General features: G+C 33.2%; 2 long non-coding RNA genes across 4 annotated transcripts; both read left to right on the top strand.

Annotated features, from left to right (window-relative positions):
- Positions 1-1,794: 1,794 nt before the first annotated feature.
- Positions 1,795-7,067, top strand: LOC141670571 (uncharacterized). Of its 3 annotated transcripts, none has more exons than XR_012554632.1 (3): positions 1,795-2,023; positions 2,173-6,477; positions 6,727-7,067. It is a non-coding gene; the product is annotated as an uncharacterized LOC141670571 (long non-coding RNA). The 3 variants fall into 3 exon arrangements; XR_012554633.1 differs by lacking the exon at positions 6,727-7,067 and having other exon boundaries at positions 2,173-4,285; positions 4,450-4,885; XR_012554634.1 differs by lacking the exon at positions 6,727-7,067 and having other exon boundaries at positions 2,173-3,968; positions 4,038-4,885.
- A 1,786-nt stretch (positions 7,068-8,853) lies between these two features.
- On the top strand, positions 8,854-12,250 carry LOC141672354 (uncharacterized). The gene is made up of 4 exons (XR_012555476.1): positions 8,854-9,223; positions 9,417-9,516; positions 9,775-11,166; positions 11,698-12,250. It is a non-coding gene; the product is annotated as an uncharacterized LOC141672354 (long non-coding RNA).
- The last annotated feature ends 376 nt before the right edge of the window (positions 12,251-12,626 follow it).

Consider the following 12,626-nt stretch of genomic DNA (forward strand, 5'->3'; position numbering starts at 1 on the left):
TTAGATCCAAATATGAAAGTTAAAGTCCTCATGTTAAGGAACAACCTCCAAGTGTTAGCTTCCAGAAATCATATCAACAATATATATAAAATATGTCTCAAACTTTCCATTTTCTAACAATACCTAGTTATATATACTATTATTTTAATTTTTAACATTTATTTTTTACTATATCAAATTTTTAATCCCATTAATTTATTTTAAATATTTGGCAGTGTTTAAAAAATCCCCGATTAATCCCCGATTAATCCTTAAAAAATATTTGGCCGATCTATTTTTTGAAATCCGAATAATATTTATAAATTATTTTTGAATGATATATTTCATAATAAATAAGGTAAATATATTAAATATTATTAAAATATTTAAATATATCCGATTTTTATTCCGATTAATCTCTTCAATCAATCCCCGATTTTCTGATTAATCCCTAATCGGTACCCAAACCGATTAGTGCCGATTATCGATTTTTACAACCATGATATTTGGCAATAAATGCAATAAATCGAAGTAAAATCACAAGGGAGTAAGCTCACCCAATCAAACTGAAATTCAATTTATGAATTTGAAAGCAACGTTATTAAATGACATGACATGTTCCAAATATGGTTTTTAGATATCACATGCCCTCTAGCCTCTTCCCTCGATATAAAAATTTCATTGTATTAGCCAGAGGTTTTATCATGATGTATTTAGTATTATTTAAAATATGAATTTATTTTAATTTTTAAATTTAATAATATAAATGTTGTATACAAAATACTATTCTTTTCATAAAAATATCATATTGAAATGATTTGAAATTTATTTTTTTGGTATTTAGTATATTTAGCATTAAAGTTGTGCTACACAACTGCAACCTTTGATAATACTTTGGAATTATGGGCTTTACTAGTATATTATATACGATATAATTACCATACCTATTCAATTTACAAAATTTTAAACAATAATTTGAAACCCTCTAGATTATAAATTCGAATACATGTTACATTTACATTATGTAAAAAAATTCAAATTCGTCTCCATTGTAAATTTCCATGCAATATTTATTTAGAAACTTCAAACTATCTTTTTACAAATTTGAATATCTACTCTATTTTAAATATATTAAAAATATTTTAATTATTAATATGTTTAATCATATTAAATGTAGGATATAATTCTGTATATACCATAATTAATATTTTAAGTTAGATTAAAATAAAGTGGTTGATGAGTTTCGAATTGTGCACCTTTGTTAGTACTTTATAATTATTTATCTTATTCGTGTTATATATTAAGATATTATTATTATTATTATTATTATTATTATTATTATTATTATTATTATTATTGTTGTTGTTGTTGTTGTTGTTATTATTATTAAAAGTTAATGTTAAACTAGTTGTTTGTTTATGTAGAAAATATTCTACTTTTTCTTAACCTAATATAAAAAAGAAATTATTAGAACAAAGGGAAAAAGAAAGAGAAATTATAAAAAACTACTTTTTTCAATTTACTTTATTTTGAAAATATTTTAAAAAACGTGTACACCCAAAATCGAGTACATGAGTTCTTTGATGATATTAGAGGTTTTACCAAGTTGCACAAAAAGAGCATTTCTACAAAAAAATTGAAAAAACTGATTTTTTTACAAATAAAAAAAACTATTTTTTGCAATCTTCGTAAAATATGAAAGTATTTTTGTAAAATCTTTTTGAATTTGAATAATTTTAAAAAAAGCCCAATAAGAAATTATAAGTAGCTAAATAACATAGTATACAAGCCATTTGTGTTAAACACCTAAAATAAATTACTAAGGGTTAGGGCAACCTACACTGTTACCGGCCTCCTCTGGCTCTCCATCTACACACACTTTTGTATTTCTTACACACACTAATCATAACCAATACATAGATAAGACACAAAATGCCTTCATAAAACACTCCACATCGCTCACATGATGCTGAGCACAACAGTGAAGATTCTTCAGAACAACAAAATCAGATTGTCCAATACCAGCCTCAGACACAACAATAAGGTTCTAATATTACATATGCTTTAGGATCTTTGCTTGATTTACTCAAGATTTGTTTATTTCGATTTGTGTCTGGGCCTAAAGATATACATGTTATCATTTACACACCCATAGTTTTGCTTGTTTTCTATTGTGATGGTTGTTTTTTTCAGATTCACATGGAAGTGCCGCTGTTTGTGATGAAAGTGAAGAGTATGCGTTCTCCTTTATAAATGTATATTTAATCTTTTCTCACCGTCTTCTTTGACTTTCAAGTACATTGTTTGGTAGTTTTCTATATTAATGCTAATGCAGTCTTTGAATTAGTTCTTGGCCTTAAATTGGAATGTGTATATATGTTTTTCAATATTTGTAATTATTTATCCTTGTAAATTGACTATATTTTTATGCACTGTACTTCAGTAAAAAAAGACCTCTGCACACAATTTACAGAAGACTATATTTTTACAATATCTGTTTTTTAATTTACCAAAGGCCTTTTGAATTGGAATATTTTTAAAAAACAGACTTGTGCACACAATTTACAAAAGACCGAACAGAATGCTGGGGAATGGTTCCTGGGTCTTACAATTTACTGAAGGTACAAATTGTTAATTAATAAAATTTATAACATTTTGCATATATTTAAAAGTTTTCAAATTAGAAATTTAAAATAATATAAGATATTATTTTTCAAAAATAAAAGTTAGGCAGCCAGGTGGCGAATCGCGTGCCGGTTCCGGACCAGTTCCGGTTCAATCCCATCCAACTCGTGCTTGGCTCGTTTTAATATACGGTTTGTGCCGAATTTTGAACCGCACGAGCCGAGTTATATGAGTTTTTGGCGAGCCGATTCAGGAGCGTGCCGAGCCAAACCGCCCGTTTGGCCACCTCTAGGTACAATGCATATATAAAATAGGGGCATTATGGATCATTGCCCCATACTTGTAACCTAGATAAATTCAGTGTAATTCCATTACATCTCACCAAGCTGCCATGATCACGGAAACAGTCAACACTAACTTAATCCTCAAAACCTTGAAAGCTATGAAAAAGAACAAGGCTCATGGCCCTCATTGATTCACTGTAGAATTCTACGTATCAGTTTGGGATATGATTGGCTTCAATTTCTGTGAGGCTATCAAGCATTTTTTCAGTACATCAGTGATGCGCCCTGACTTTAATTCAACATCTATAGCTCTGATCCCAAAAACTTCATCTCCAACTTTAATGTTAGACTTTGGACCAATATCTTTGTGCTCAATTGCTTATAAGTGCACAGCAAAAATTCTTGCCTCCAGAATGAAAATTCGCATGCCCAAGATTATAGACACTTGGCTCAATCTGCTTTTGTAGCAGGCAGAAGCATTACTAATAATATTATAATGGCTCAAGAACTGTTCAGGGGATATAACAGGGACACAGGTACCCCTAAATGTGCACTTAAAACTGATCTTCACAAGGACTTTGATTCGGTCAGATGGGACTTCATCATAGCACCTATGATTAAAATGCAGTTTCCTAATCAGTTTGTGAAGTAGGTTGACAGCTGCATAGCCACCCCCAGGTACTCTGTAAAAATTAATAGTGCTTTGAATGGCTATTTCAGAGGTGAGAAAGGCCTCATATATGAATGTGTTGTTATTCTTTCTAGATCAGAAACCTAATAACTTCAAACATCGTTGGAAGTGTAAAGAATTACAGATTTCTCACTTATTCTATGTTGACGATGTACTTCTTTTTTCCAGATGTGACAAGTAATCTATTAGCCATGTCATAAATTATCTGACAATATTTTCTGATCTCAGTGTCTTGAAACCCAGTGTTCACAAAAGCAGTGTTTTCTTTAGTAACTGTTCGAATGAGGTGGCATCTTGGTTTGATGATCGGTTTAATATCCCCCACGGCCAATTCCCTGTCAAATTTTTGGGTGTTCCTTTGATTACTACTAAGCTCAGCATCAATGATTGTATGCCATTATTCTTTAAACTCACAGATCGAGTTAATACTTGGGCAAACTTATTACTCTCTTTTTCAGGAAGAACTAAATTGGTCAGGGCTGTTCTATTCTCTGGTCTACACACTTTATTCTTCCAGGTGCAGTTCATAAGCTTATACAACGAATTTTTACCAGGTTTCTGTTGGATTAATTTTAATCTAAACTTTGTTTTATTTATTTATGTTCAATAAATCAGCTGTGTAAGCGAGTATGTAGCAGTAGGATCAGGTCTTGAGAGATAGTCGTAGGTCTGGTATCTGGTGGAATAAGGTGTGGAGAAAAAACAGGTCATGATCCTGGTTTTTAGCTACCATTAGTTGAGTAGTTATCTCTTTATATTGGCTGTATTTTTTTCTGAGTGAGTTATCTCTCACATTAGTATTATCCATTTCAGTGATCATTTATGCAACTTTGTTTAGTTCAGCCATATATTTCTGCTTAAACTCTACAGTTTCTATGGAAGGGTGATATTGACAAAGTAGGTGGAGCTAAGGTTAGTTGGGAGAAAGTATGTCTGCCTCATCAGGAAGGCGGGTTGAATTTGAAAAACCCTAGAGACCAGAATCAAGCCCTCACCCTCTCACTACTCTGTAAGGTGATTGGTAACTCTGGTTCTCTGTGGCCATCTTGGATAAATAATACAGCCCTCAAAAGACACCACTTCCTGTCTATGCATATCCCCACTGACTATCCTTGGATATGGAGAAAGATTCTCAATCTTAGATCACTCGCTTTTCAGTTTATTTCATATAATATTGGGAATGGTCTTAGAACTTCCCTCTAGTTTGATGCGTGATGGAAGAACACTTGTTTGGCTACTAATTGTAATATGCGGGATATAACGTGTATTTATTTACGTCAATAAATATATATAATGTGGTTTTACCTGTGCGGTTCCCGGCGCAAATTTTACGATACAATTTTCATTTCGGTAAATCGATAAAACCCGTATTTACGAGAAACGGGATATTTTATTTATCCAAGATGGCCACAGAGAGCCAGAGTTACCAATCACCTTACAGACTTGTGCACACAATTTACAAAAGACCAGACATAATGCTGGGGAATGGTTCCTGGTTCTTACAATTTACTGAAGGTACAATGCATATATAAAATAGGGGCATTATGGATCATTGCCCCATACTAGTAACCTAGATGACATTCAGTGTAATTCCATTACATCTCACCAAGCTGCCATGATCACGGAAACAGTCAACACTAACTTAATCCTCAAAACCTTGAAAGCTATGAAAAAGAACAAGGCTCCTGGCCCTCATGGATTCACTGTTGAATTCTACCTATCAGTTTGGGATATGATTGGCTTCAATTTCTGTGATACTATCAAGCATTCTTTCAGTACATCAGTGATGCGCCCTGACTTTAATTCAACATCTATAGCTCTGATCCCAAAAACATCATCTCCAACTTTAATGTTAGACTTTGGACCAATATCTTTGTGCTCAATTGCTTATAAGTGCACAGCAAAAATTCTGGCCTCCAGAATGAAAATTCGCATGCGCAAGATTATAGACACTTGGCTCAATCTGCTTTTGTAGCAGGCGGAAGCATTACTAATAATATTATAATGGCTCAAGAATTGTTCAGGGATATAACAGGGACACAGGTACCCCTAAACGTGCACTTACAACAGATCTTCACAAGGACTTTGATTCCGTTAGATGGGACTTCATCATAGCAGCTATGATTAAAATGCCATTTTCTAATCAGTTTGTGAAGTAGGTTGACAGCTGCATAGCCACCCCCAGGTACTCTGTAAAAATTAATAGTGGTTTGAATGGCTATTTCAGAGGGGGGAAAGGCCTCATAAATGAATGTGTTGTTATGCTTTCTAGATCAGAAACCTAATAACTTTAAACATCATTGGAAGTGTAAAGAATTACAGATTTCTCACTTTTTCTATATTGACGATGTACTTCTTTTTTCCAGATGTGACAAGTAATCTATTAGCCATGTCATAAATTATCTGACTATGTTTTCTGATCTCAGTGTCTTGAAACCCAGCGTTCACAAAAGCAGTGTTTTTTTAGTAACTGTTCGAATGAGGTGACATCTTGGTTTGATGATCGGTTTAATATCCCCCACGGCCAATTCCCTGTCAAATTTTTGGGTGTTCCTTTGATTACTACTAAGCTCAGGATCAATGATTGTATGCCATTATTCTTTAAACTCACAGATCGAGGTAATCCTTGGTCAAACTTATTACTCTCTTTTGCAGGAAGAACTAAATTGATCAGGGCTGTTCTATTCTCTGGTCTACACACTTTATTCTTCCAGCTGCAGTTCAAAAGCTTATACAACGGATTTTTACCAGGTTTCTATCGAAGGGTGATATTGACAAAGTAGGTGGAGCTAAGGTTAGTTGGGAGAAAGTATGTGTCTGCCTCATCAGGAAGGCGAATTGAATTTGAAAAACCCTAGAGACCGGAATCAAGCCCTCACCCTCTCACTACTCTGTAAGGTGATTGGTAACTCTGGTTATCTGTGGCCATCTTGGATAAATAATACAGCCCTCAAAAGACACCACTTCCGGTCTATGCATATCCCCACTGATTATCCTTGGATATGGATGTTAGATATATTTGATAATGTCATGGCTAATATAATTTATGTTTAGATTTCAGATCTTACTTAACAGGACAAATCTGTACTTAACTGTTGATCAGTACTGGAAGTCAAGACTTAAGGATATCAGTACTTATATTTTCAGGAGATAATCATCAGAAGTTAGACATCAGAACTTAAGTGTTGAAGGACGATCAGATAAGGATAGTAGCTGATTAAAGGAAAGAAGATCGAGATAAACATAAGAAGGGATATGCATGAAGAAGGAGTTCCGTGAAGAATGGAATACTTGGATGAAAAGATATCTGATTGATATATTTTAGGAAGCAGAATTATATTCTATATCAATTAGCGATTATCTTGTAACTGTGTAGTATATAAACACAGACATAGGGTTTACACTAAAAGTGTTATCATATTCGAGAAGATTATTCATTGTAACCCTAGCAACTCTCGTGATATTTGTTCATCACTGAGAGGTAACAGTTCCACGCTGTAACAGAATTTATTGTTTCAATAAAGTTTGTTTTCTGTTATTTAATATCGATTTGATTGTATTATACACTGTATTCACCCCCTCTATAATGTGTGTGACCTAACAAGTGGTATCAGAGCCTATATGTTAACACACATACAGTTAAAGATCCAAACATAATCATGTCGGACACAGAAACTCCAACTAAGCCTACCAAAACTGAGGAACCACCAAAGACACAAATTCAGAGTCGGTATGAGACCATCAGAGTTCCCATACTGAGACCATCTGAATATCCCATATGGAAGGTAAGGATGACAATGTTCCTAGAAGCAACAGATCCAGAATACCTTGATAGAATCAAGGAAGGGCCTCACAAACCAACCAAGCTCGCTGTTGTAGTTGCAGGTGAAGCAGCAAAGACCATACCAAAGGAGAAGAGTGATTATACTGCTGAAGATATAGCATCAATTGCTAAGGATGCTAAGGTACGACACTTACTGCATAGTGCCATTGATAATGTAATGTCAAACAGGGTAATCAACTGCAAGACTGCTAAGGAGATATGGGATGCTCTGAAAATAAGGTGTTAGGGAACTGACACAATTAAGAAGAACAGGAAGACAATACTCACTCAAGAGTATGAACATTTTGACTCAAGGACTAATGAGTCATTGAATGATTTATATGATAGATTTGTCAAACTTTTGAATGATTTGTCATTGGTTGATAAAGAGTATGATCTTGAAGATTCAAACCTTAAATTTCTGTTAGCTCTTCCTGAATGCTGGGATTTGAAGGCAACGACAATAAGAGACAACTACAATCTTGATGAAACAACTCTTGATGAAATCTATGGAATGCTCAAGACTCATGAGCTTGAGATGGAACAAAGAAGCAAGAGGAAAGGAGGAAAGTCAATGACAGTTGCTCTTAAGGCTGAAGAAGAATCCCCCAAAGCACCTTCCTCAAGGAAAGACAAAGGTAAACCTCTTGTCATAAAGTCTGAAACTGAGTCATCAAGTTCTAAAAGTGATAATGACTCAGATTCTGAAAGCTTGCCTGAGACTGATGCTGATGAGCAGATGATGAAGCTGTGTGCTCTTATGGTGAAAGGAATCACAAAGATTGCATACAGGAAGTTCAGGAAGCACTACACCATAAATGACCTATGACAACCCTCTGCTCACAAATATTAGCGAAATATGATACCTTAGATATGCTATATATGGTCTAATATAACATTGTGTTTTTTGTGTTACTTTAGCCAAAAGCTTGACGTTGCATTAGCTAAAAAGTGTTGAAGTTTGTAACATACATGGATAAGTGTTACCTTAGAGTATTAAAAAGAAAATTATAATAATGTTTTAAAATTGAATTATTAGTTTTACAAGAATTTGAGGTAATACACCAATTAATATGTAAAATACATGATGATCTACCTATTTGTTTACGTAAATAAAATTAAAAAACAATTAAATAGAAATTTTAAAACTAATAAAACTAATTAAGATCCCAATTTAAAGATGCCTTAAATCAAAATAAAAATAATAAAATCTACCTCCACATAATATGAATATCTACAAATCATTTTCTAAATAAAAATATTAAGTTTTAAATCTATGAAAGTAAAAATTCACAGAAAAGTAAATATTTATTTTCTAAAAAACCAATTTAAATAATTATTTATTACAATTTGTAAATGTTAACTATACAAAATGTATGTAAAATTTTGAACCGACCGCCTAATTTTTATACGAGCGGCAGTTTTTTAGGTAACGAAGCCACCCAATTTTTCAGCCGCCTTCAAGTTTCAACCCAAAATCTCGTGCTCTCTCCTACCATTCTCTGGTGACCCCCCTCTCTCTCGTTGCACTCTCCCATTCTCTTCTTACCCTCTCAAAAATCTGTAATTGCTCTCTTATTCTTCTTTCAATTCTAATTTCGGTCTTAGCCTTTCTCATTCGTTCTTCGATTAGAACGAATTAGAAATTCAGTCAAATGGGTTAAAATATGTTTTCAATTAGAGATTCAGTTATCTCTCTTGTTCTCACCCTCCTCGCTTCAAATGGGTTCTTTAACTCTCCTATTTCGGTTCTTCTGAATTTCTGTGGATTAAGATCTTGTCGAGACTGCACATTACAGGTTCCCGATTTTGTATTCTCATGTAAGAATTTATTTACTTAAATTTTAGTTAATCATTTTCTCATTTTTTATATAGGTAAAAGATAGCTGAAAAAGTCCATAATTGCTGAAAATGAATCATGGTACTAAACTAGCTCTGGAAAGTTTGTGAACAGAGTATAGGTCGGTAATATAGCGTTGGAATTGACGGTTTAATTTGGTTGAATTGTGTGTAGGCAATTTTCAATGAGTTGTGTAAGATATTGGATCCGGGGAAGCCTGCGTTTACTCCGAAGAAGGGGAAACCGAGTGTGGTTATGTTTATCGGTTTATAAGGTACTCGTTGTTTTTCCCGATAATATTAAGAGTTTAGATTGTGATTTTCGGTTTGTGTTAATGTGTAATCTGCAATTTTTTTGTTAATTTATAATATATTAGATGGATTTTGTGATGTGGCTCCCGGATAGTTACGACCTTGAGCTAAAAGAATTAGTTTTTGTCCAAATAATTATTTTTTATTGAAGTTGATTTTGAGATATTGGTATCCTTTATTATGAGCAAGGGATTGTTCTTATTTGATGTAATTAACTCCAGGTTCCACGTGCATAAAATATGCATTTTTTCATCAAAAGAGCGGTTGGAAACCAGCTTTGGTTTGTGTCGATACATTTAGAGCTGATGTTTTTGACCAGTTGAAGCATAATGCTACAAAGCTAAAATTCCTTTATATGGGTTCATCTCGTGATCAAGTAAAATGTTATTCACTTTTAGATATCTTTGGATGATTCTTAGCCTGGAATCCTCGTGAAGGTAGAGTAGTCCCCTAGCAATCCCATTTATAATGTTGTGGCGCTTCAGCCAGTTAAGTTACATGTATTAAAGCATCGAAAGGCATTCTTGAAGATGCAATGCTGCTAGTTTCAGAATTTTGCACCTTGGTTAAAATATTAGTTATTATGTTATCCCAAAATCTGTTTATTACTAAGCAATTAAAATATTATTTGTTTAAATCTTTATATGTCTACATATATAATGCACAAAGCTTTCTAGATTGATTAATACCCATTTTTTACTCTAAGAGTTACTTGTATTGTAAAATTACATTAATCTAATTAATTAACTAAACTATTGCTTCAGACTAGAATCTAGACATGGTGATCCCACCTTTTCTAAGCTCATTGGTAAGAGCATACACATAGACCGCATTTATGGGTTGGTTGATACACTAACATACGAGGTATCCTCTTCCATTCATAAAGGCATAAACTTTTTATTTTTTCATATGCACTTGGTTATCACCTTCCATTCCATCGAGAGAATATCAGTTATAAGTTTGAACTGTAACATCCATGTCAATATGGATTATTGTATCAGGCCGTTTGTCCTATGCTCTTATAGTTCCTCCTTAATCAAGCCCTAGTTTATATAGAAATATTTAGCTTGAACCCAAATGAGCAGTACTTTTGGTTGTTTAGTTTCCCAGCATAAATCCCCTAATGAATTAAAGTAGTCACACACATTGGAAGGATACATTCCTCAAGATCATCTTATTTTAGATTTTGGAAAGGCCAGACTTTTAACGTCTGCCTTATTTGCCCTGTTCATGTCAGAATGAGGCATATAATTTATCTTGTTCATAATCTGACTGTACAAGAAATCAAGCATCACAGATTCTATCGATATTTGAATTAAAAAACATAGTTTAAGGCCTTGATAATCTGAAGCAGTTCTATTTTTGACTTACATATCTGTTCCATATTTATTTGCTTACTTTGTAGCAAACTTGTGAAGCCCTCGTGATTCTCCAGAAGTAAGGTTTACTTTGTAGTTATTAAATTCTTAACGTTTTTCCTTTCACCTAATCTAACTTGCTTGTCAGTACTCATGAAGTACATCTGCTTGCTAGCATGTGTTCTAAGCCTTGGATTTTGTAGCACTAAAGGAAGGGCATTGTATCATGACCTCCACACTTTTCTGTTTGATCAGGTTTTCTCATTTCTTTTAATCTCTTATCCATTGTATCATGATTTTGCTACATATTTCAGTATTCGATCAATACCAGTTCTAGATTTTCTCAAAGAAGCCGTTTTAAAGAAAATACAAATAACACATGATAGAAAAAGATTATTGCAGAAGTGCCAAAATTGTACTGGCTTTTTGTAGTTTCTAGGACCAGCTATTTGCTTGTAATTTCTAAAACATAAAAGTTAAAAATAATTATATTTTTAGTTTAGAGATAAATAATTGTTAAAAAATAGTTCTTTAATTCTAAATAACTTATAATTTCTGTAAAAAATTATAAGTTGAAATTATTTTCTAGGATAAACAAAAGAACTTGATAGATAGATTATAATACTTGGCTAAAATATTTGCTACCCTTAAGTGAGAAATCGAACCCAACAATGAAAAAAATTATTAACTTCATTAAAAAAATAATTACAATGAACTAGCACAGTTATTCAACGTTAAAGTGTCAGATGAAATGAAGTCTCTCAACAACCGTCTTCCTAATGCAAGGATGGTTTACCTGGATGTGTACAATTCTCTGATGGAACTCATTCATAACCCTCGAAAATATGGTACATGATCTATCTTTCTATATATGTACTAGAAAATATTAAGACTTACTAGTCTGCATCGTTTTTTCTGTCCTCACACCTTGTTCTACAAGCGGGGTACAACGACTAAAGCAAATTCGAATGCTTATTGAGTGATATGCTTTGCAGGATTTAGAATAGCAAACAGAGGTTGGCAGAGGCACCATTGAAGTGGCTTTCTTATGTAAATACCCTTGTCCAGATGTTAACAACTACATTTTCTGGACAATCAATATCCCCAGCCCCAATATACATCAATTAGTGGAAAAGAGCCTTGGTAGACTGATCTTCAAGGAGATAGCTAAAGACAGCTGCCGGATTAGTTAAGTTAATTGTGATTCTCGTAAATTAGACTTGTAATGTTTGTATTTAGTAGATTAAGAAGTTTGGGATGTATTAGATATATTACATTTAATTGTACATCGGTTTTATGAAATGGTATTGTTGGATGGATCGTTGGGTTAATAAATTTGTTTTTGGGATTACATAAATATTAACAACAAATTTTCATTTTTTTTATTAGCAAAGTGTTACATTAACTTTATAAAATGTTACAATAACAAAAAAAATGGGACCCATATTCCATGTAATAACTGTGGGCCCTAATGTGGGTCCCACTTTTTTAAAAACATTTCAGAACTCTAAGGTAACATAAAAAACAAGTTACAACTATCTCTCTTTCTGTTGCATTAGCAAGCTAAGGCAACATATAAACAAGTTAAAACACGATGTTGCCTTAGGCACCAAAGATGTTACCTTAGACCCCTAAGGCAACATGGAAAAACCTATCTTTAAGAAAATATTACCTTAGCTTAAAAATGGGGCAAGAGCAACATATTTACCCCTTAA

The sequence above is a fragment of the Apium graveolens genome, chromosome 7 (genome assembly GCF_009905375.1).
Source record: "Apium graveolens cultivar Ventura chromosome 7, ASM990537v1, whole genome shotgun sequence".
Classification (NCBI taxonomy): Eukaryota; Viridiplantae; Streptophyta; class Magnoliopsida; order Apiales; family Apiaceae; genus Apium; species Apium graveolens.